Raw genomic sequence first — 22,817 nt, 5'->3', positions numbered from 1 at the left:
ATAAAAGGTTCAAATGTTCATAAGAAAATAACAAAAATCACTAGTAGAATGAACATAGAAACTATCAAATAACATAGAAATAATGACATTAGTTTATTTACTCATTAATATAACAAATAGTTGAGTTCATTCCATTCCTTGTGCTGTATCTTATGATAGGCAAAATAGTCATAGTCCCTGCTCTTTACTATAAGTATGAATGCATATAATGATTATTATGTGAAAGGTAATGTTCGGGGAAGATAATATTTATGCATATGCATGAAACAAAGTGAAAATATTTTTACCAACGCCTAATGGAGGCTGTTTTTGTGGAATGGGACTGCAGGTGTGGTAGCTATTAGCAACCATCATCAATTCTTTTTTACTTCCTCTTCCAGGGGAAAGTAAACCATGGCCACCTTTAAGTAAACCACTACACCTTGAAGTTAACCATGGCCGTGTGCCTTAATTTGGCAAATAAAATGTGTCATTTTCAGGCAGAAGATTTGAGGCAGTGCACAATTTGCCAAGTTCATTTTTTCCTTGTAATGATGCTCATGGAAGCTTGCAATGGCATGAAATATCCATCAGTGTGGTTCTGGAGAGATTGATAAGCAGAGGCCTGCAGCATGCCCTAGCCTAATCTGATGGATACAGCTGTTGGTATCAAGAAATGGAGATGTTGCCTTAAAACAACCTAAAATGTGTGGCTTTGGCTTAATGATTGGTAGGTGGCAAGGGAAGTTTGGAAGTAAGAAGGAGGTTAGCTCGTGTTATTCTGGGATGAGACTTTAGTTAAGATGGTAGTTTAACCTGGGAGGTATATATTTGTACTTCTAGGTAAGTACTTGGCAAACATTTTCTGTAAAGAGAAAGACTAAGTATTTTAGTCTTTTCAAATTGTATGAGTCTCTGTTGCACATTCTTCATTGCTTGTTTGTACAATCTTTAGTTCCCCTTTCACACAATCAGGCTGTTGTCTGGATTTGGACTACAGGATTACCAAACCCTGTTCTAGGGAAGTGCTTAGATTTTAAAGTACATTTGAAGTTGATTTTGGTTATTGTTGACTGCATTTGTCAGGGTGCTAATAAGACAATAATTAGCTTAGAAAAGAACTGGCCAATTTGTATGTAGGAAGAAAGAGAGTCTAGTTTGGGGGATTTGCAGTAAGAAATCTTACCCTTTTAAAAGATAAAGCTGAGAAGGTCTTTGAGGAATTACTCTTGCAGCAAGTATGAATTCTAGGTATGACTGTCACACCTATTGTTAAAATCTTTGACTCAGATCCATGACCTAGTAAAGGTGTGGTGCCTAAATCTTTTTAACTGGACAAAATGGCTCTTTCACCTAAACTGGATAGTCCAACATACCTTAGTTATGTCCAGAGAAAAAGAGACAAGAGATTTGGGTGTGATAAAGCAAAAGTAGCAAATAGAAGTATGTTTGGAAAAAAAAATGTAGGTATTGAAGAAATTGAGTAAGGTCTTCAAAGAACTGTATTGTCAAATGAATCACAAGCTGAAACTTAAAGGGACAGAGACTGTTTGAAATTTTAAAATAAAGAATTATGAATGAGTAGACATTGAAGTGCACGATCCTTTAATATACATTCCAGATTGAAGGAAAGAAGAATCTCAAAGGAAGAACATCTTAGAGGATGGAGTCAAGAATTTTGGAAAACTGGGTAAGAGAACCCTTCCAAGACATAAGAACTGCAATTTAATATGGGAACATTCTCTGTGCCTAAGGTAGTAAACCTTCACAATCACTGCCTAGATTCCAGAATTGCTATCAAATGTCTGCCATGTATCCGATACTCCTCCCTTTTCTGAATGTGAATCTCTTTAGAATTATTATGTATTTATTCTGCAGTTGCATATTGGGTGTGGATGTGTGTTGGGGTGGGAGTTGGGCATGTAAGTCATCTTTCTTTCTTTTTTTTTTTTTTTTTTTTGAGACAGAGTCTCACTTTGTCACTCAGGCTGGAGTGCAGTGACATGATCTTGGCTCACTGCAGCCTCTACCTCCCAGGTTCAAGTGATTCTCATGCCTCAGCCTCCTAAGTAGCTGGGACTACAGGCGTGCGCCATCATGCCTGGCTAATTTTTTATATTTTTAGTAGAGATGGGGTTTTGCCCTGTTGACCAGGCTGGTCCTGAACTCATGACCCTAAGTCATCCGTCCACCTCAGCCTCCCAAAGTGTTGGAATTACAGGTGTGAGCCACTACGCCTAGCCAAGTCACCTTTTTAGTTCATAGATTTCTGGATGAAGTGAAATCACATCCAAACCTGATACAGAAACCACCACATTATTCTCTGATACAGAGACTAGGATGCGTCACCAGGAGATCTTGAACTCAGAGCTGATCCTCCGACTGGTGGGACCTTGGGGTTGTCCCACTTAGGGAGAGGTTGAATATACAGCACATGGGGAAAGGAGAGGAAATCAAGTATTTGGTGAACAGAAGGGTGATGTTAGTCATTAATGCTATACATTTAATATTAATATTTCCAGTTATCTATCCTTCTAGGCTGGTAGTTGGATTGCATTTCTCTGCCCTTTTAAGTTATCCCCATTAGATTAGCCTTCTTTTAGTTCTCCTACTGTGCTTGCTCTCTCATTATTACAAGCCTTCTGCTTATGCTGAATATAGTACCCAGAGTGATACTATTATAGTTCAGATCACTTATTCCCATTGCATCTAGAATAGAACACAAACCTCTGAACAGACCTGAAATCTCTGGGATCTGATTTTCAGGTGCCTCTACAGCCCCATCTTAAATCATTCTCCACCCTCTGCATGTTTACTGCTGGGCTTCACAGGGACTATGCTTCCATTACTTTCTCATGCCAAGCTTTTTCTTGTCTTAGGGCCATTGCACTTCTTCTCCCCTGCCCAGCAGGCTCTTTCTCCAGATGTTCAAATGGCTGAGTTTTTCTCCTTATCCAGGTATCAGGTCACATATCAGCTCCTTGGAGAAGGGAGGCTGTTGCTGACCTGACCACCTCCTTTGAAAGAGCCTTATCATCCCCTGTCTAATCTCTCCACTCCGTTTCATTTTCTTTTTACTTTTTACCACCACCTGAAATTATTTTTTTAGTTGCTTATTTGCCCAGCTTTCTCTAGAAAAAGAGAAGATTCAGCAGGGTCTTGTCTGGCTAATTTCATCACAGAATCCTCAGAGCCTGGATTAGTGCTGGACACCTCATAAGCACTCAGTGGGTACCAACTGAATGAATCCATTGATGACAGAGTATACCAATTAGGCAGGAGCAAATCACCACCCTATCTCAGAGGCTTTGTATGAAGAAGTTTATTGCTCTTTCAAGGCCCATGTTAATTGTAGGTGAATTAACGTTTCTGCTCCAGGTTTCCTGTTGACTGAGCTGTTACTAACTATACACTGCCGATTATCATGGCAGAAAGGAGAAAGCAGACAAACTACAATGATTCTTAAAAATCCCACCAGAAATGACATAGGTCCATCCTGATCATATTTACCTAGCCAGAACTAGTCACTAGGTCAGATCCAGCTTCATGGGGTTAGGGAAGGGCAGTCCTTCAAGATGTCTGAAAAGAGAATTGGAAATATTTGGCAATTAGCAATAATGACTGCCTTATAGAAATGATCATAGTCCCTGTGAAGCCCAGCAGCAAACATGCAGAGGGTATAGAAATGATCTCTCTTCTTTTCAGATCTCAACTGAGATATACTACCCACAGTAAAGCAGTTTTCTTTATTCCTTAAACCAGCTGCTTCTCAAATTTAATGTGAACACCAATTATCTGGGGATCTTATTAAAGTGCAGGTCTAGAAAGGGGCCTGAGATCCTGTGTTCTAAGTAGCTCCCAAGTGATGCTAATGCTGCTGGCTTGTAGACCATGCTCTGTGTAGCCTGTCTACAGGTTTCTCTTAAGTACAGGCATCCTTCTTATTAGCACCCGTCTCCATTTATACATTTGCATGATCCACTTTTCCCTCAGATTCTGAGCTCCATGACATCAGGGACTGTTTTGCTGTCATTCACCATTGTTGCCTCCCTGTGATAAGGGTGTTCAATAAATATTAGCTAGACTCATGAGTTGTTGATTTCCTGGATTTCTAGGACTAGTTGCCTATTTCTGGATATGTGCCCAAAGTTCTGGAACATTACTGGAGCTTGGCATTTAGTGGCCCTGAAATTGCCATGTGCTCTTTGGAAGGGACATTTTTGGCCATGAGCACTCCATTATTTGTTGAATATATATTAGCATATACTATAACAATTGCTCTTTGGGGTTTGGGTACTAAAGTCTCACAATGCTAGCAAAGAATATTACAATTAAAATTAAGTAGTAACTATTCCATTAATGTAACTGGGTTCTTATCTTCTACATTCCTGAAGTTCATCTTGTTATTTCCAGTGTAGTCAGTTTACTCATTGTATTAGCCAGTGTTCTCCAGAGAAACAGAACAAACAGTATGTATGTGCATATATATAAGACAGCTTTATTTTAATGAATTGGCTCATGCAATGATAAAGGCTTGGTGAGTCCAAAATCTGATGGAGTTGACCAGCAGGCTGGATACCCAGGGGTGAGTTGCAGTTTGAGTCCAAAGGCTCACTGCTGGCATAATTCCTTCTTCTTGTGGGGTAGGGGGTGGAGGTCAGTTTTGTTTTATTGAGGCCTTCAACTGATTGTATGAGGCCCACCCACATTATGGAGGGTAATCTACTTTAGTCAAAGTCCAGTAATTTAAATGCTAATTTCATCTAAAAAACACCATCACAGAAACATCCAGGATAATGTTTGACCAAATACCTGGGCACTGTGGCTCAATCCAGATGACATAAAATTAACCATCACATTCACCTTTCACATTCTTAAGAATGATTCAAATCTCCCTGGTAATGAAAACGACCTTAATAGGACAGTTATAAAACCTTTGCAGTAGGTCAGTTTAATATTCATTTGTGCTTTGAGTTCATTTAACACTGTTATTAGGACTTATTTTAAACAACCAGAGCAGGCTCAGAGGGAAGAGGGTAACTTAATTACCTTCTCATTTTAGTGATATTCATATTTCTTCCTTCCTCTATAGCTGTCTTTAATTCTCTGCTATAATTTATAGCATTATAATTAGGAGTTCTGACAATATACTTGAGCAAAGTGTGTGCTTATGGATAAGTGGGGCCATTAATGGACTAGGAACTTTGGGTCCTGTTTCCTTCACATGACTTTGAAAGACACAGGTGCTTAGTTTTTAATACATGAATGACAAGCAGCTGCTTTAACTCACTCACTGTTAGCCAGTACTAAAAAGGCCAGTCAGCTGGAGCAAAGCATTTGAAAATAAAGGCAAGGGCAATCTGAACTTCCTCTGTTGAGGACAGAGTATTCCCTCCAGCTCGACATTCCACTTCCTTGAGATACGCTCCTCAGGTGACAGCTGTGAAGGGAAATGCTAATGATCATGTATGGGCAGTAAAGTTGATGCCTTTTGCCCCTTGAGGGAAATGAAACAGATGCCTGTATCTTCTTAGGCTTCAGTTCTGTGCTCTAATTGAGGCTACTGTCCAGCATTAAATCTGGAGTATGCTCTAGTGGGTCTTCCTATGATGCCAAGGGTGAGAGAGTTGTGCCAGTGCTGTAGAATACTGGCCATCATAGTTGTTTTTATAATTCTTCAAAATGACAGCCTGACTTTGTTTAGATTTACACTAACTTTGTGATCTTGGCTGAGCCAATTAATCTCGGTTGTTTTCCTCTTTTCTAAAAAGCAACATATTTCTGAACATTTTAAAATACATTGAAGGGGAGGAAGGAAAGGTTGAGGCTGAAGTGACGGAAGGCAGAATAGCACAGTGGTGAAGTACATTCGTCTCCTGTCTGTATCAGTCAGGGTACAGATCAGAGAAGCAGAGCCAGTAGAAGATACACAGTAAGAGATGTGTTGTAAGAAACTGGATTATACAATCGTGGGGGTTGGTCTTCAGGAAGGGCAGGCTGGAACTCCTGGGGAAGAGTTGAAGCTGCTGCTCAGGCAGAATTTCTTCTCCAGGGAAGCCTCAGCTATGCTACTAAGGCCTTTCAACTAGTTGAAGCAGGCCTGCCAGGTTATCTAGGATAATTACCTTACTTAAAGTCAACACTTACAGAATTGAATCCCATCTATAGAAAACCTTCACAGCAACATCTTAGATTAGTGCTGGATTGAATAACTGCAGACTGTGGCCTATCCAATTAGGTACATCAAAAAGACATCACAGTGCCCCAAAAGTTTGATCCTTCGCTCTCATGGAGGTAGAGAATAAATGGTGGTTACCAGAGGCTGGGAAGGGGTGAGGGGATGGGGGAATAAAGAGCGGCTGCTTAAAGAAGGGACAAAAATATAATTAGTAGAAGGAATAAGATCTAGTGTTCAGTAGCACTATAGGACGACTACAGTTAACAATAATTTACTGTATACTTCAAAATAACTAGAAGAAAAGATTTGGAATGTTCCAAACACAAAGAAAAGATAAATGTTTGAGGTAGTGTATATCCCAATTACCTTGATTTGATCATTACACACTGTATGACTATCAAAATATCACATGTACCCTATAAATATGTTCAACTGAGTATACATAAAAATTTTAAAAAAGAAAAAAATTAAAGCTATTATGATTATTGAATAAAAGAAGGCATCATACTGCCCCAAAAGTTTGACCCTTCGCTCTCTGTGAAACTTATGCCTTAGTACTCATTCATTCATTTATAAATTAAACAAATTACAGTATCTACCTCATAGGATGCTTGTGTGAATGAGATAGGATTAAATGATCGAATACATGTATGCTGCTTACAATAAGATCTGGCACAAAGTAGCACTCAATAAGCAGTTTATGCTTTTTCATGCATTCTTACATTAAATATTAAATTTCATGGTGTCACCAAGTTTTTGACTTTTTTTAAGGTGAAGAAACTGAAGTAGAGAGAATTGAAATGACTTGTCACCAACCTGTCTACTTTAGTTAATGCAACCAGCGCTAGAAACCATGTTTACTCTGATGTTTTTCATAGCTGAGATGACTGTCACCATCAGTGTGTCTGTCATTACCAACATGATTTTCAGAACTTTAAATCATTTATACATAAAACAAAATAACCTCAAGGTGTAGCTGGGGCCACCTCATCTTTTTAGACTTCGATGCATTTTGATTCAAACACCCACAAGCAGTGGTGGCTAATTTGATGTGCTTCCTAGTATCATTGGGGATTCTTGGGAAGACATTTCATTCCTGGCTTTGACATCCCTGTCCCTGTTTCCCCTTTTTGTGCCCAAATTTGAAATGTGGCCCTATTTCCTTGTACCCACAAAGATATTTCTTTTTTTTTCTTTTTTCTTTTTTTTTGAGACGGAGTCTCTCTCTGTCACCCAGGCTGGACTGCAGTGGTGTGAGCTCAGCTCACTACAAGCTCTGCCTCCCAGGTTCATGCCATTCTCCTGCTACAGCCTCCTGAGTAGCTGGGACTACAGGCGCCCGCCACCACGCCCGGCTAATTTTTTGATATTTTTAGTAGAGACGGGGTTTCACCATGTTAGCCAGGATGGTCTCGAGCTCCTGACTTTGTGATCCACCCATCTCGGCCTCCCAAAGTGCTGGGATTACTGGCATAAGCCAATGTGCCCGGCCCCACAAAGATATTTCTGAGTGTGCCAACCATTGACTGGTGAGAGTGGGTTTATACATAGCCATATCTTCCCTTAACCCCACTTGCCATAGAAATTAATCAGGCACTTTTCCCTCACACTCTCTCCTTTCACACCCTAGTCCACACCCGCAAATTTTACTGACTACTTTTGTAGGGTTATGATCATGTCTTTGAGTGAGGTGAGAGTTGGGTGCTAGTGTGAGTTCACACTTTTCCCCGTCATATAACAGATGGCCTGATGGTGTATTCTAAGCAAAATCAGTTCTTTTCCTAAGGAACTTTAAAAAAATTCTATTCTAGGGAGGAGCCAAGATGGCCGATAGGAACAGCTCTGGTCTACAGCTCCCAGCATGAGCGATGCAGAAGACGGGTGATTTCTGCAATTCCAACTGTGGTACTGGGTTCATCTCACTGGGGAGTACCAGAGAGTAGGTGCAGGACAGTGGGTGCAGTGCACCGTGCACGAGCCGAAGCAGGGCGAGGCATCATCTCACCCGAGAAGCGCAAGGGGTCAGGGAATTCCCTTTCCTAGTCAAAGAAAAGGGTGACAGATGGCACCTGGAAAATCAGGTCACTCGCACCCTAACACTGCGCTTTTCCAATGGGCTTAAATAATGGCACACCAGGAGATTATATCTCGCACCTGGCTCAGAGGGTCCTACGCCTACAGAGTCTCACTCATTGCTAGCACAGCAGTCCAAGATCAAACTGCAAGGCAGCAGCAAGGCTGGGGGAGGGGCGCCCACCATTGCCAAGTTAGTTGTTTGATTAGGTAAACAAAGCAGCTGGGAAGCTCGAACTGGGTGGAGCCTACCACAGCTCAAGGAGGCCTGAATGCCTCTGTAGGCTCCACCTCTGGGGGCAGGGCACAGACAAACAAACAGCAGTAACCTCTGCAGACTTAAATGTCCCTGTCTGACAGCTTTGAAGAGAGGAGTGGTTCTCCCAGCACGCAGCTTGAGATCTGAGAACGGGCAGACTGCCTCATCAAGTGGGTCCCTGACCCCCAAGTAGCCTAACTGGGAGGCACCCCCCAGTAGGGGCAGACTGACACCTCACACGGCCAGGTACTCCTCTGAGACAAAACTTCCAGAGGAACAACCAGGCAGCAGCATTTGTGGTTCGCCAATATCCGCTGTTCTGCAGCCACTGCTGCTGATACCCAGGCAAACAGGGTCTGGAGTGGACCTCTAGCAAACTCGAACAGACCTGCAGCTGAGGGCCCTGTCTGTTAGAACGAAAACTAACAAACAGAAAGGACATCCACACCAAAAACCCATCTGTACGTCACCATCATCATAGACCAAAGGTAGATAAAACCACAAAAATGGGAAAAAAACAGAGCAGAAAAACTGGAAAATCACAGCACCTCTCCTTCTCCAAAGGAACATAGCTTCTCGCCAGCAACGGAACAAAGCTGGATGGAGAATCACTTTGACGAGTTGAGAGAAGAAGGCTTCAGACAATCAAACTACTCCGAGCTACAGGAGGAAATTCAAACCAATGGCAAAGAAGTTAAAAGCTTTGAAAAAAAATTAGATGAATGGATAACTAGAATAACCAATGCAGAGAAGTCCTTAAAGGACCTGATGGAGCTGAAAACTAAGGCACGAGAGCTACGTGATGAATGCAGAGGCCTCAGTAACCGATGCGATCAACTGGAAGAAAGGGTATCAGTGATGGAAGACGAAATGAATGAAATGAAGCAGGAAGAGAAGTTTAGAGAAAAAAGAATAAAAAGAACAAAGCCTCCAAGAAATATGGGACTATGTGAAAACACCAAATCTACGTCTGATTGGTGTACCTGAAAGTCACAGGGAGAATGCAACCAAGTTGGAAAACACTCTGCAGGATATTATCCAGGAGAACTTCCCCAATCTAGCAAGGCAGGCCAACATTCAAATTCAGAACATACAGAGAATGCCACAAAGATACTCCTCGAGAAGAGCAACTCCAAGACACATAATTGTCAGATTCACCAAAGTTGAAATGAAGGAAAAAATGTTAAGGGCAGCCAGAGAGAAAGGTTGGGTTACCCACAAAGGGAAGCCCATCAGACTAACAGCAGATCTCTCAGCAGAAACTCTACAAGCCAGAAGAGAGTGGGGGCCAATATTCAACATTCTTAAAGAAAAGAATTTTCAACCCAGAATTTCATATCCAGCCAAACTAAGCTTCATAAGTGAAGGAGAAATAAAATCCTTTACAGACAAGCAAATGCTGAGAGATTTTGTCACCACCAGGCCTGCCCTAAAAGAGCTCCTGAAGGAAGCACTAAACATGGAAAGGAACAACCGGTACCAACCACTGCAAAATCATGCCAAATTGTAAAGACCATCAAGGCTAGGAAGAAACTGCATCAACTAACGAGCAAAATAACCAACTAACATCATAATGACAGGATTAAATTCACACATAACAATATTAACTTTAAATGTAAACGGACTAAATGCTGCAATTAAAAGACACAGACTGGCAAATTGGATAAAGAGTCAAGACCCATCAGTGTGCTGTATTCAGGAAACCCATCTCACGTGCAGAGACACAGATAGACTCAAAATAAAAGGAAGGAGGAAGATCTACCAAGCAAATGGAAAACAAAAAAAGGCAGGGGTTGCAATCCTAGTCTCTGATAAAACAGACTTTAAATGAACAAAGAACAAAAGAGACAAAGAAGGCCATTACATAATGGTAAAGGGATCAATTCAACAAGAAGAGCTAACTGTCCTAAATATATATGCACCCAATACAGGAGCACCCAGATTCATAAAGGAAGTCCTTAGAGACCTAGAAAGAGACTTAGACTCCCACACAATAATAATGGGAGACTTTAACACGCCACTGTCAACATTAGACAGATCAACGAGACAGAAAGTTAACAAGGATACCCAGGAATTGAACTCAGCTCTGCACCAAGTGGACCTAATAGACATCTACAGGACTCTCCAGCCCAGATCAACAAAATATACATTCTTTTCAGCACCACACCACACCTATTCCAAAATTGACCACATAGTTGGAAGTAAAGCTCTCCTCAGCAAATGTAAAAGAACAGAAATTATAACAAACTGTCTCTCAGACCACAGGGCAATCAAACTAGAACTCAGGATTAAGAAACTCACTCAAAACCATTCAACTACATGGAAACTGAACAACCTGCTCCTGAATGACTACTGGGTAAATAATGAAATGAAGACAGAAATACAGATGTTCTTTGAAACCAACGAGAACAAAGACACAACATACCAGAATCTCTAGGACACACTCAAAGCAGTGTGTAGAGGGAAATTTATAGCACTAAATGCCCACAAGAGAAAGCAGGAATGATCTAAAATTGACACACTAACACCACAATTAAAAGAACTAGAAAAGCAAGAGCAAACACATTCAAAAGCTAGCAGAAGGCAAAAAATAACTAAAATCAGAGCAGAACTGAAGGAAATAGAGACACAAAAAACCCTTCAAAAAATTAATGAATCCAGGAGCTGGTTTTTTGAAAGATCAACAAAATTGGTAGACCGCTAGCAAGACTAATAAAGAAGAAAAGAGAGAAGAATCAAATAGACACAATAAAAAACGATAAAGGGGATATCACCACTGATCCCACAGAAATACAAACTACCATCAGAGAATACTACAAACACCTCTACGCAAATAAACTAGAAAATCTAGAAGAAATGGATAAATTCCTCGACACATACATCCTCCCAAGACTAAACCAGGAAGAAGTTGAATCTCTGAATAGACCAATAATAGGCTCTGAAATTGAGGCAATAATCAATAGCTTACCAACCAAAAAGAGTCTAGGACCAGACGGATTCACAGCCGAATTCTACCAGAGGTACAAAGAGGCGCTGGTACCATTCCTTCTGAAACTATTCCAATCAATAGAAAAAGAGGGAATACGGCCAGGCGTGGTGGCTCATGCCTGTAATCCCAGCACTCTGGGAGGCCGAGATGGGCAGATCACGAGGTCAGGAGATCGAGACCATCCTGGCTAACACGGTGAAACCCCGTCTCTACTAAAAATACAAAAAAAATTAGCCCGGTGCGGTGGCAGGCACCTGTAGTCCCAGCTACTCGGGAGGCTGAGGCAGGAGAATGGCGTGAACCCGGGAGGCGGAGCTTGCAGTGAGCCGAGATTGCGCCACTGCACTCCAGCCTGGGCGACAGAGCGAGACTCCATCTCAAAAGAAAAAAAAACAAAAAGAGGGAATCCTCCCTCACTCATTTTATGAGGCCAGCATCATCCTGATACCAAAGCCTGGCAGAGACATAACCAAAAAAGAGAATTTTAGACCAATATCCTTGATGAACATTGATGCAAAAATCCTCAATAAAATACTGGCAAACTGAATCCAGCAGCACATCAAAAAGCTTATCCATCATGATCAAGTGGGCTTCATCCCTGGGATGCAAGGCTGGTTCAACATACACAAATCAATAAATGTAATCCAGCATATAAACTGAACCAAAGACAAAAACCACATGATTATCTCAATAGATGCAGAAAAGGACTTTGACAAAATTCAACAACCCTTCATGCTAAAAACTCTCAATAAATTAGGTACTGATGGGACGTATCTCAAAACAATAAGAGCTATCTATGACAAACCCACAGCCAATATCATACTGAATGGGCAAAAACTGGAAGCATTCCCTTTGAAAACTGGCACAAGACAGGGATGCCCTCTCTCACCACTCCTATTCAACATAGTGTTGGAAGTTCTGGCCAGGGTAATCAGGCAGGAGAAGGAAATAAAGGGTATTCAATTAGGAAAAGAGGAAGTCAAATTGTCCCTGTTTGCAGATGACATGATTGTATGTCTAGAAAACTCAGCCCAAAATCTCCTCAAGCTGATAAGCAACTTCAGCAAAGTCTCAGGATACAAAATCAACGTACAAAAATCACAAGCATTCTTATACACCAATAACAGACTAACAGAGAGCCAAATCATGAGTGAACTCCCATTCACAATTGCTTCAAAGAGAATAAAATACCTAGGAATCCAACTTACAAGAGATGTGAAGGACCTCTTCAAGGAGAACTACAAACCCTTGCTCAATGAAATAAAAGAGGATACAAACAAATGGAAGAACATTCCATGCTCATGGGTTGGAAGAATCAATATCGTGAAAATGGCCATACTGCCCAAGGTAATTTATAGATTCAATGTCATCCCCATCAAGCTACCAATGACTTTCTTCACAGAATTGGAAAAAACTACTTTAAAGTTCATATGGAACCAAAAAAGAGCCCACATCGCCAAGTCAATCCTAAGCCAAAAGAACAAAGCTGGAGGCATCACGCTACCTGACTTCATACTATACTAGAAGTCTACAGTAACCAAAACAGCATGGTACTGGTACCAAAACAGAGATATAGACCAATGGAACAGAACAGAGCCCACAGAAATAACGCCGCATATATACAACTATCTGATCTTTGACAAACCTGACAAAAACAAGCAATGGGGAAAGGATTCCCTATTTAATAAATGGTGCTGGGAAAACTGGCTAGCCATATGGAGAAAGCTGAAACTGGATCCCTTCCTTACACCTTATACAAAAATTAATTCAAGATGGATTAAAGACTTAAATGTTAGGCCTAAAACCATAAAAACCCTAGAAGAAAACCTAGGCAATACCATTCAGGACATAGGCATGGGCAAGGACTTCATGTCTAAAACACCAAAAGCAATGGCGACAAAAGCCAAAATTGACAAATGGGATCTAATTGAACTAAAGAGCTTCTGCATAGCAAAAGAAACTACCATCAGAGTGAACAGGCAACCTACAGAATGGGAGAAAATCTTTGCAACCTACTCATCTGACAAAGGGCTAATATCCAGAATCTACAATGAACTCAAATAAATTTACAAGAAAAAAAACAACCCCATCAAAAAGTGGGCGAAGGATATGAACAGACACTTCTCAAAAGAAGACATTTATGTAGTCAAAAAACACATCAAAAAATGCTCATCATCACTGGCTGTCAGAGAAATGCAAATCAAAACCACAATGAGATACCATCTCACACCAGTTAGAATGGCCATCATTAAAAAGTCAGGAAACAACAGGTGCTGGAGAGGATGTGGAGAAATAGGAACACTTTTACACTGTAGGTGGGACTGTAAACTAGTTCAACCATTGTGGAAGACAGTGTGGCGATTCCTCAGGGATCTAGAACTAGAAGTACCGTTTGACCCAGCCATCCCATTACTGGGTATATACCCAAAGGATTATAAATCATGCTGCTATAAAGACACATGCACATGTATGTTTATAGCAGCACTATTCACAATAGCAAAGACTTGGAACCAACCTAAATGTCCAACAATGATAGACTGAATTAAGAAAATGTGGCACATATACACCATGGAATACTATGCAGCCATAATAAATGATGAGTTCATGTGCTTTGTAGGGACATACATGAAACTAGAAACCATCATTCTCAGCAAACTATCACAAGGACAAAAAACCAAACACCGCATGTTCTCACTGATAGGTGTGAATTGAACAATGAGAACACTTGGATACAGGGCGGGGAACATCACATACAGAGGCCTGTTGTGGGGTGGGGGGAGGGAGGAGGGATAGCATTAGGAGATATACCTAATGTAAATGACGAGTGAATGGGTGCAGCACACCAACATGGCACATGTACACATATGTAACAAACCTGCATGTTGTGCACATGTACCCCAAAACTTAAAGTATAATAATAATAAAATTAAAAAAAAATTCTAATTCTAAAGAAACAAAAAAATTAGTTTTCAGACAATGCCTTATTAAGGTATGAACATTTTCACTATGCCTTTCAAAAGAAAAAAACAAACTTACAAAGATTGATTAGTAAAAAACAGCTAGCAGCTATGGGCTTATTTTACTTCATGCTTCAACTCTTCGGTGACCTTTAGAAGATGAATTTCTTCTGTGTTGTGTAACTGCTGTTCTGTGGAATCATCATTAATTATCGCGAGCCACAAACAAAACCCACCATGATGGATTATCTCACAGCATAATTACTGACTCTAATCATAGACAGCTCAGGCTCAGAGGTGCTAGGTATCTGGACAGTAAGTTTTGTGTGCATATTTCAAGAAAGTATCATGAAGCTTGAAGAAGAGAAAAGAGAAAGACTATTATTAGAACTAGCAGAGCTCAGTGGCCTGTCAGCATGTATTTTTGACTAATGGTTAACAAGTCCACAGTGAAATCAACAATGGTTACAATCTTGCCTCCTCTTTCTCCTCCTCCTTTTCCTTTTTCTCTTGCTAATGAAAGGAGGTTATTGCAATTTTGCCAAATAATGAGACTTTAAACCAAATTCTCTACCCTGTGCTCGTAACAGAGCAGAAAGAAAAAAAAAATGTCTTTCTCATTTAACTCAATAATATTGCATTATAGCTATATCTGCTCCTACAAGCAATTCATGTTAAGCAAGCACATTTTTCTTTCCCCAGTAGACTGTGCAAAGCACATCTGCTCTAGTTTTCAAAAGACGAAGTATCTGTGTGCCTCACAGAGAAGTTATTTGTTAGAATTAAAGGGAAACTTTAAGGAGTGCTTAGGTCCTCAGGATTGACCTTCAGCCATCTCTTATATAAGAAAATTAATAGTTAATTGGTCACTTTAGTGGCCCATCTGAACTAAGTAGCTTAATAAAGTAGTAAAATATGTGTGTTCCTTTGAGAAACAGAACACCCTGTCATTGCACACATGGGTAAAGAATGATGCTTAGGAGATTGGAAGGCTGTATCTAGAAAAGGGGTGCTCATGAATCTTGTCTGTTTTCTAAAGAGCTCGTTTGTCTCACCAGCACTATTATGTTCATATCGTTTCCTCAGTTTCCATGTAGTAAACTGTAGCCACATCAGACCAATCTGGTTCAACTTTTATGTAACAAAACTGTGAGTTGTTTAACAGTTGACATGGATTCCAAGGTTAAAGGTCACATGATCTACGCCCAGATGAAGCTAAGTGTGCTACCACAAGGGGAACCTGAGTGCTCAGACTCAGGAGCAGGGGCTGAATTAAGAAGCAGACACTGCATGGCAGTGTCCAGGATCCAATCAGATTGAGCTTTGGCATCACCCAGACCCAACCCTCGCTCAAGGAGACAGATTTGAGCATTTCCTCCTGTCTCCTTGCCACGTGACTTTCATTCAATAATGCTTTTCTTTTCTTGAAAGCTGGTGCCATGGTATTGGCCCCTGTGTACCTTGGGCAGTGAGCCATTTGATGCTAGGTAACAAAATGACAATGCAATAGCATTAATTATATGGTGCATTTTTAATAATATGTGGCCTATCACATGTGTTTTTGACTGTTTATCAAATCCACAGTAAAATCAGCAATGGTTACACGTTCTTTCCTTTCATTCTTCATCCTTCTTTTTCTCTTTTTTAATGAAAGGAGGTACTTGCTATTATTTCACTAATAAAATTTGAAACCAAATTCTCTACACTATGCTAGAAAAATGTGGATGATGACACATTTAACTTATCTTCTTTATTTTTTGTAAAATAAAATATTTTCAAGAACAGAATTGCCAAAATACGTTTTGGGAATCAAATTTGTTTCCAAGGAAATATAACTCTAAAATTATAATGTGGAAAATTTGACATATATATTTGGGATACTACTCTTGAGGTCATGTCTTTTTATGGGGAGGAAATAAGACGTGCTTTCAGGGCAGAAGACAGCTAGGTTTTGTAGTGTCAACTCTGTCCTTTATGAGCTGTGTATATTTGGACAAGTTACTTACCCATTCTAAGCCTCATCTAAAAAATGAAGATAATAAAAATGCTTAATCAAACAATGGATGTGGGGCTTAAGGATCAGGTACAGGGCTTATAACAGTGTCTAGTGAATAGTAGGACCTAAATAAGTGCTCATTCTTATATTTTAATGAGACTAGCTTAAAGGAGGAAAAGCCTTTAGATTTGATGGCTGTGAGTGCAAATGATAAAAATTAGTAAGTATAAGTCGGACATATGGCATTAAAAATGATTGTCTTAAAGGCACACACGCAACAACAACAACCATCACAAACCTGAAACCTATCAGGATGGTTAAAATGAGCAAAGGATTTTGAAGCTAATGGGAAATAATTTATTTCTGGTAGTATTAAAAGAAATAAAGGCATTTTCTTCAAATTTCTAATTTTAAATGGAATTAAATATTATAAAAATCTATGACCTAAAATACACCCATTATAGAATTGTATTGATCCTCATAGCATTATGAACCTGTGCTCTTAAATTTAGACTGCTTGAATTCAAGCTCTGCCCCTTACTAGCTGTTTTACTTGGGCCAATTGCGTAACCTCTCAATGTCTCATTTTCTTCATCTGTAAAATAGGTAAAGTTATGATATCCACTAGAACGTCATGAGGATTAAATGGTTAATACTACAAAGTATTTGCAACAGTAAAATAGCAAACGTTGTTATTATTACTATAATTCTAAGCTAATTTTGCTTCACCATCCTAGGCCAAAGAAAGAAAAAGAAAATGTTGTGGTTTTTCTTTTCTACTTTCCTTCAGAAACAACATGATTGAAGGGTTTGCTTGTTTCTCTTAAGTAAATGACAGCACTGCTTGACATGGTTGGCTGATCAGCAGAGTGAGACAGCAGTGACAGCTTGCATTTATGGGAAGTTCAGCCTGCAGACCAGAATATTTTATTTCCAGATTGCCTGAGGAATTTCCACCATTCAAAATGGATGACACTAGAGATTCACCAAGGGAAATTTATCATGTAATTCAATATTCGTAGAACATTTTTTATTACAATGATTTTTGACCTAAGTACGAAAAAAATACTCTGGTAAGATAGGATTTAAAAGAAAAACTAAATAGATCAGTTGGGGCCCTTGGAAAGGATTAGCGAACTAAAGTTAAGGTTGATTTTGACACAAGAAATAGAACTCTAGGAAGTTTTTCTTTGTTTTCTGCAAGAAAATAATGGTTCGGTTGAGAACAAGTGCTTACGCCTGGAAATTAATCATAATTGTGCCTACAGTGTACAGCCACGGAGGTACTATGTAAACCAGAATAAAGGCGACATTAAGCAATCTGAGCTTCTGCTTTTAAAAATTTGAATCATATTTTCACTTTTACCATTTGCATGGAGTGAAGTCCACTAATCTGAAGGTTAATTTTCCTTGGTTAATTCTGAAAATATTTCCAATGAAAACGGCTTAATGATGATGAGAACTGTTCTCTCTCTCTCTCTCTCTCTGTATGTTTGAGAGAGAGATAGAGAGAGAGAAAAGAGTATGTGTGTATTTTGTTAACACATAAACAAATTTATGCTATCACAAAACACACATCCAACAGATTTAAGATAATACCAGGACAGTTATGCACATTAAAATATATGCTGTCTACTCTGCAGTGGAAAACAAGGTGCCAAGTTTTGTAGATACAATTATGAATAATGCACAGTGTTGATCCTCAAAAAGCACATGGTCTAGTGAGAAAACAAGGAGTCAGAAATTATAATTTTTACAACCTCTCTTGTCAGTCACAAATGCAGATTCTATTCCAGATCATGAAATTATCTATATGTTTTATTCAGGATCTCCGAAATGAAGTCCTGAATGATGGAAGAGGATAAGAGAAGAGCACAACATCTTTTAGTAAAGTATGTCTGTTGGAGGGAAGATAGCAAGGTATTTTTTTCCCTCTTTTTTAGGATATAGAGAAGCAGAATGTTGAACTAAGACCAGGAAAAGAGAGGAAAAAGAAGTAAGGTCATGTAAAAAAAAAAGAAGGCCAGACACAGTGGCTCAAGCCTGTAATCCCAGCACTTTCGGAGGCCGAGGTGGGCAGATCACCTGAGGTCAGGAGTTTGAGACCAGCCTGGCTAACGTGGTGAAACCCCGTTTCTACTAAAAATACAAAAAATTAGCCAGGTGTGGTGTTATGAGCCTATAATCCCAGCTACTCGGGAGGCTGAGGCAGGATAATTGCTTGAATCTGGGAGGTAGAGGTTGCAGTCAGCCGATATCGTGCCATTGCACTCCAGCTTGGGCAAAAAGAGCGAAATTCTGTCTCAAAAAAAAAAAAAAGGAAGAAGAGAAATAGAAAGACAACAAAGTGCAATAGTTTAGCCAATGAAGGACAAAATTAGTTGAAGAAAGTCGCAGGAGATGGTCAACAACATACAAGGTTAAAGCAAGTAGGAGATGAGAGATGAGAGAAAGCCACTGGATTTGGTGGAAAAGCACATTTTGATCTTTGATGAGCAGGTAGTTTCAGAAGAGTTTTAAAGTCAGATGAAAGCTGGCAGAAATTGAGATGATATTGAATCAGGATAGAGCTTGGAAGTAAAAGTACACACCAAATATTTGAAAATCGCAGCAACTAAAACAGAAAGAATTTATGGGTGTTAAAGAAATGGAAGCTGAATCAAGAAAAAAACTTATAATTAGGAAACAGAAAACCTTCTTATATTGGAAAAAAGAAAGAATCCTATCTATTGAATCAAATTGAGAAGTATTGGCTAATTATGGAGTGAAATTCTGGGGTTAAAGGAAAGAAAGGTGAGTTAAAATTTAGTTCAATACCCATTTCAGAAAATAGGAGACCATATTTACCCAGATTATAAGGAAAGATGAAAATAATGGAAATCCTCTTTTTTCGTTCCTCTCATTAAAATTCATGCCTTGGGGATAGAGTCTGTTCTTAAACAAATGTAAAGAATTCTTGCCTGATCTAGGGCATGCCTGTGTCCACCAATTCTTCTTGCAGTGCTATTTCAGTTGCTTTTTATTCTAAAGGCACAATGTCTCTCTTTCAACAATTCAGTCAGGCCATGCTTTTCCCACCTCAGGCCACTAGCACGTGATCTTACCGTCCTTGGAAATAGTTCTGTTCTTTTGGCTTCGACTAACGCAACATATACTCCAAACCTCAGTAAAATATCCCATCCTAAGATATTTCTTCTTTAAGCCAGAAATTCAGCTTAGGTTTCTCTATTTTACTTTTAAATCACCAGTTCTTTTTTGAGAAAAAAAATTGGAACTATGAATAACCTTGACACTCCTGACTTTGGAGATTGCAACTGACTGTTGTAAAATGCATGTCACTGGCTACAGATGGACTTTGCTGACAAAGGGAAAACTAATCCCCATTCTTAGCTCCTTAAACATAATCTAGATGACTTTTCCAGTTGTCCAGTGAAATATGGGAGTGTTCTAAACACTGCATTTTATGGATTCTAAGACTCATATTAGCAGCTCTGTATTACAGTTTCTCTGAGTCTCGACCGAAGCTGAGTTCTTCCAGATAGGATTTGCCATTTATTTCTTCCATTAGCCAACCTGGGACCTCTTTATGTCTCTGGTCTTTGGGAACGTAATGGTGGTATGAATTCGGAGTTGCAGATCTGTGTGAGCACTCCTTATGGTTCAAATTCTCAGAAATTCAAAGGACATTTGTTTTCCCTGCCTCTATTCAGTGACAAGACTGAGACATGCAAATTTAATTTTACTTTCTGTGTTGTAGCTTTAATTATCGTTCATTTTACACTTCGATTTTCAGCCTTGCCTGGGGAGGAGGGTATGTCCTATCAGATTCTCCAAACTTGATTTATCTTTTGTACATAAAATAGTAATGTGTCACAATCAATGACCACTTACAATGTATGGTTTGTTATATATGATGAAATAAGGTAGTATTTTTCTCCTTGTTCACAGAGGCTACTTGTAGGAGTTTAGCTAACCAATTAGTCAGTGAGAAGAATTCCTTTTATCCATTTACTAGTTGAGGAACAATTGTTTTTTGAGTGCCTACTATATGCCAGGAAATGTTGTCTGCACTGGGGATTGAAAGTGAAAAAATCAGACCAAAATCCCTGCCTTCATGAAGTTTAATTCTAGTTCCTATGTAATATTGTGAAACTTGAAGTTGTTTGACTGCAATAAAATTGCATTCACAGCACTAATCACCAGTGTGACCTGAGTCATTCCTGTTGCAATATCATTTCCCTTTTATAGAACTCATTACAAGTATAATTAAATCAAAGTGCAACAGTTGGCTTATTGTCTTTTCTCACTGTAAACTCCATGGCTTCAGGTCCTGCTGTTTTTGTTTGGTCCAGAAGTCCCTGCACCTAAAGCAGGCCTGGAATCCAGTGGATGGACAAAAAACATGGACTAATAAGAGAGTGTGGTGTACAACATTTGCCTAAAAATTGACTAAGTTCTAATCATCAAGTAAAAGTCTTTCATCAGTTTTTATATTAAACGTGAATACAGTAAATCTGACTATAGTAAATATGATACAGTAATTCGAAACCCTCTCTTTCCCACTTCTTGAAAAAATACTGAATTACTCATATTATAGTTCACACTAAGAATTATGATATCATGCTTTCTTACATGCTATAGTCTTTAGGAAAACTTTTCAGCCTCATACATGCAATTTTTTAGACATTATCAAAACTTATTTGCTTAGGCCCTTTTATTTTATTTTACATTTTGATTATCAGTTCTCATTATTTTGTGTTATTTTCTTTTTTGGAAATACTGTTATTCAAAGTCAATTCTTTACATTCTGTTCCCAAAGTCCATTGTCATCTGTGACACTAACAGACATCTCTTTCCATTTCTTCCACATTATACATATGTATTCATATTTATTTTCTGTAGCACTCTGGCAGTATTGGGCCAGGTTTTTAAGGCTTATCATTATTTGTTATTGATTCGATTAACTTTTGGTTCTTTGAATTCTCTGTTTATTCTGACTTATTACTGTTAAATAGATGTAATGGCCTTTGATCTCATTAGCGCTAAGTAGCAATTCTCTATTTTTTTCCTGACTCATTAAGAAAATATTTTCTGAAGAAGATTATATTTCCTAGGCCCTTAGATATCTCTTCTCTTCTGTTATGCTTTTTTATTTTAAATAGTGACATTGTGACTTTTATCTATTTATTTATATATGAATTTACTTTGGTTCCTATTTCTTCTTACACAAAACTCAAGATTCTGCTGAATAATATGGTCCCGGTGTTCTTTTTAAAAACACAGCACCTTCCTGGACTCTGGCTTGCGGTGCAAGGGCAGATTAGAGGGCGACCCACTCCTGACACTGCGATCCTCAATCTCATCACCAGCTGGACATCCCAAAAGGATCCTGGGATGAAGACCAAGAGGATTGGGTCTCTTTCTATACCATGAAAATTGTTTGTCTGCAGGCAACTTTGAGATATAATCATGGGAATTTTGGGGATATTTCTACCATAAGCTTTCTTCTGCTGAATACCTCTGTACCTAGGACACTTAATAAAACACAAATTTTCTAGAAATGCTGTGACCTCCTTGGCTACATCTGAAGCCAAATAAACACAAAATGTTTGAGTGCTTTGTACTAAATGAGATTTGTGCCTAGTAAAGTAATTTAACAAAACTTCCTCAATGTATAAGAAAAATAACGTACATAATATGTACAAGTACAAGGTCACCTTGATAATAAGACAACCTTCTGTTTTTTAAAGTAAATGGTTCATTTTATTAACTTGAAAGTAAACATTTTTTAGCAATAAATGTGAAATAATCACACGTCTACACTTAGTACTTAATTAACTTATTATACATACATGTACAAACCATTTATCACATAAAATAATACTTTAGAATAATTGCTGTGCTTCTGAGATATTCAGGAGATAATTTTATAAAAATTCTTTATACACACATTTAATTCAGTTATTTGCTATCACTAAAAAAAGCCACTTTGTGATTATTCTAACACAGAAGAGAGCACATCATCGTGGGATAATTAAGCCATTAATAGAAATACAGGCAGTTTTCTTTTAAAAATTCATTTTGTGTCTATTTGTTATTTCCTTACCATAAGTGGTTAGTGTAACACTTGGAAAGTTGTCTTTGAAGACTTTATTTACAGTAACATTCAATATTTGGAGCTGAGAAGCTGCACACTCAGCAATAATGACTACACTCTATGCAAAGTTTGTCTGCCCCCTCCCTGTTTTTTAAACAGATTTCTTTGGGTGACATCTGAGCATCCTAAACTATCAGTGGCTGAGGTTTTTTCAGGCTAATGTATTTTTCTTGTTTGCTCAAAATAAACTGAGAATGTGACTTGTAATATATATAAAAAAAAGTTGTAT

At 38.8% G+C, this 22,817-nt stretch overlaps 1 protein-coding gene and 1 long non-coding RNA gene across 2 annotated transcripts in view; one reads left to right on the top strand and one right to left on the bottom strand.

The window, feature by feature from the left end:
- The window catches only part of GALNTL6 (polypeptide N-acetylgalactosaminyltransferase like 6), a 1,281,746-nt gene that overhangs the window by 402,800 nt on the left and 856,129 nt on the right, over positions 1-22,817 (bottom strand). The gene's annotated exons all lie outside the window — the stretch shown is intronic.
- LOC131383144 (uncharacterized) lies at positions 1,617-22,045 on the top strand. Its single transcript, XR_009212950.1, has 3 exons — positions 1,617-1,733; positions 18,258-18,351; positions 21,715-22,045. It is a non-coding gene; the product is annotated as an uncharacterized LOC131383144 (long non-coding RNA).

The sequence above is a fragment of the Hylobates moloch genome, unplaced genomic scaffold (genome assembly GCF_009828535.3).
Source record: "Hylobates moloch isolate HMO894 unplaced genomic scaffold, HMol_V3 SCAFFOLD_3, whole genome shotgun sequence".
Lineage (NCBI taxonomy): Eukaryota > Metazoa > Chordata > Mammalia > Primates > Hylobatidae > Hylobates > Hylobates moloch.
Note: the sequence above shows the minus strand (reverse complement) of the source record. Positions and strands in the feature narration are given on the sequence as shown.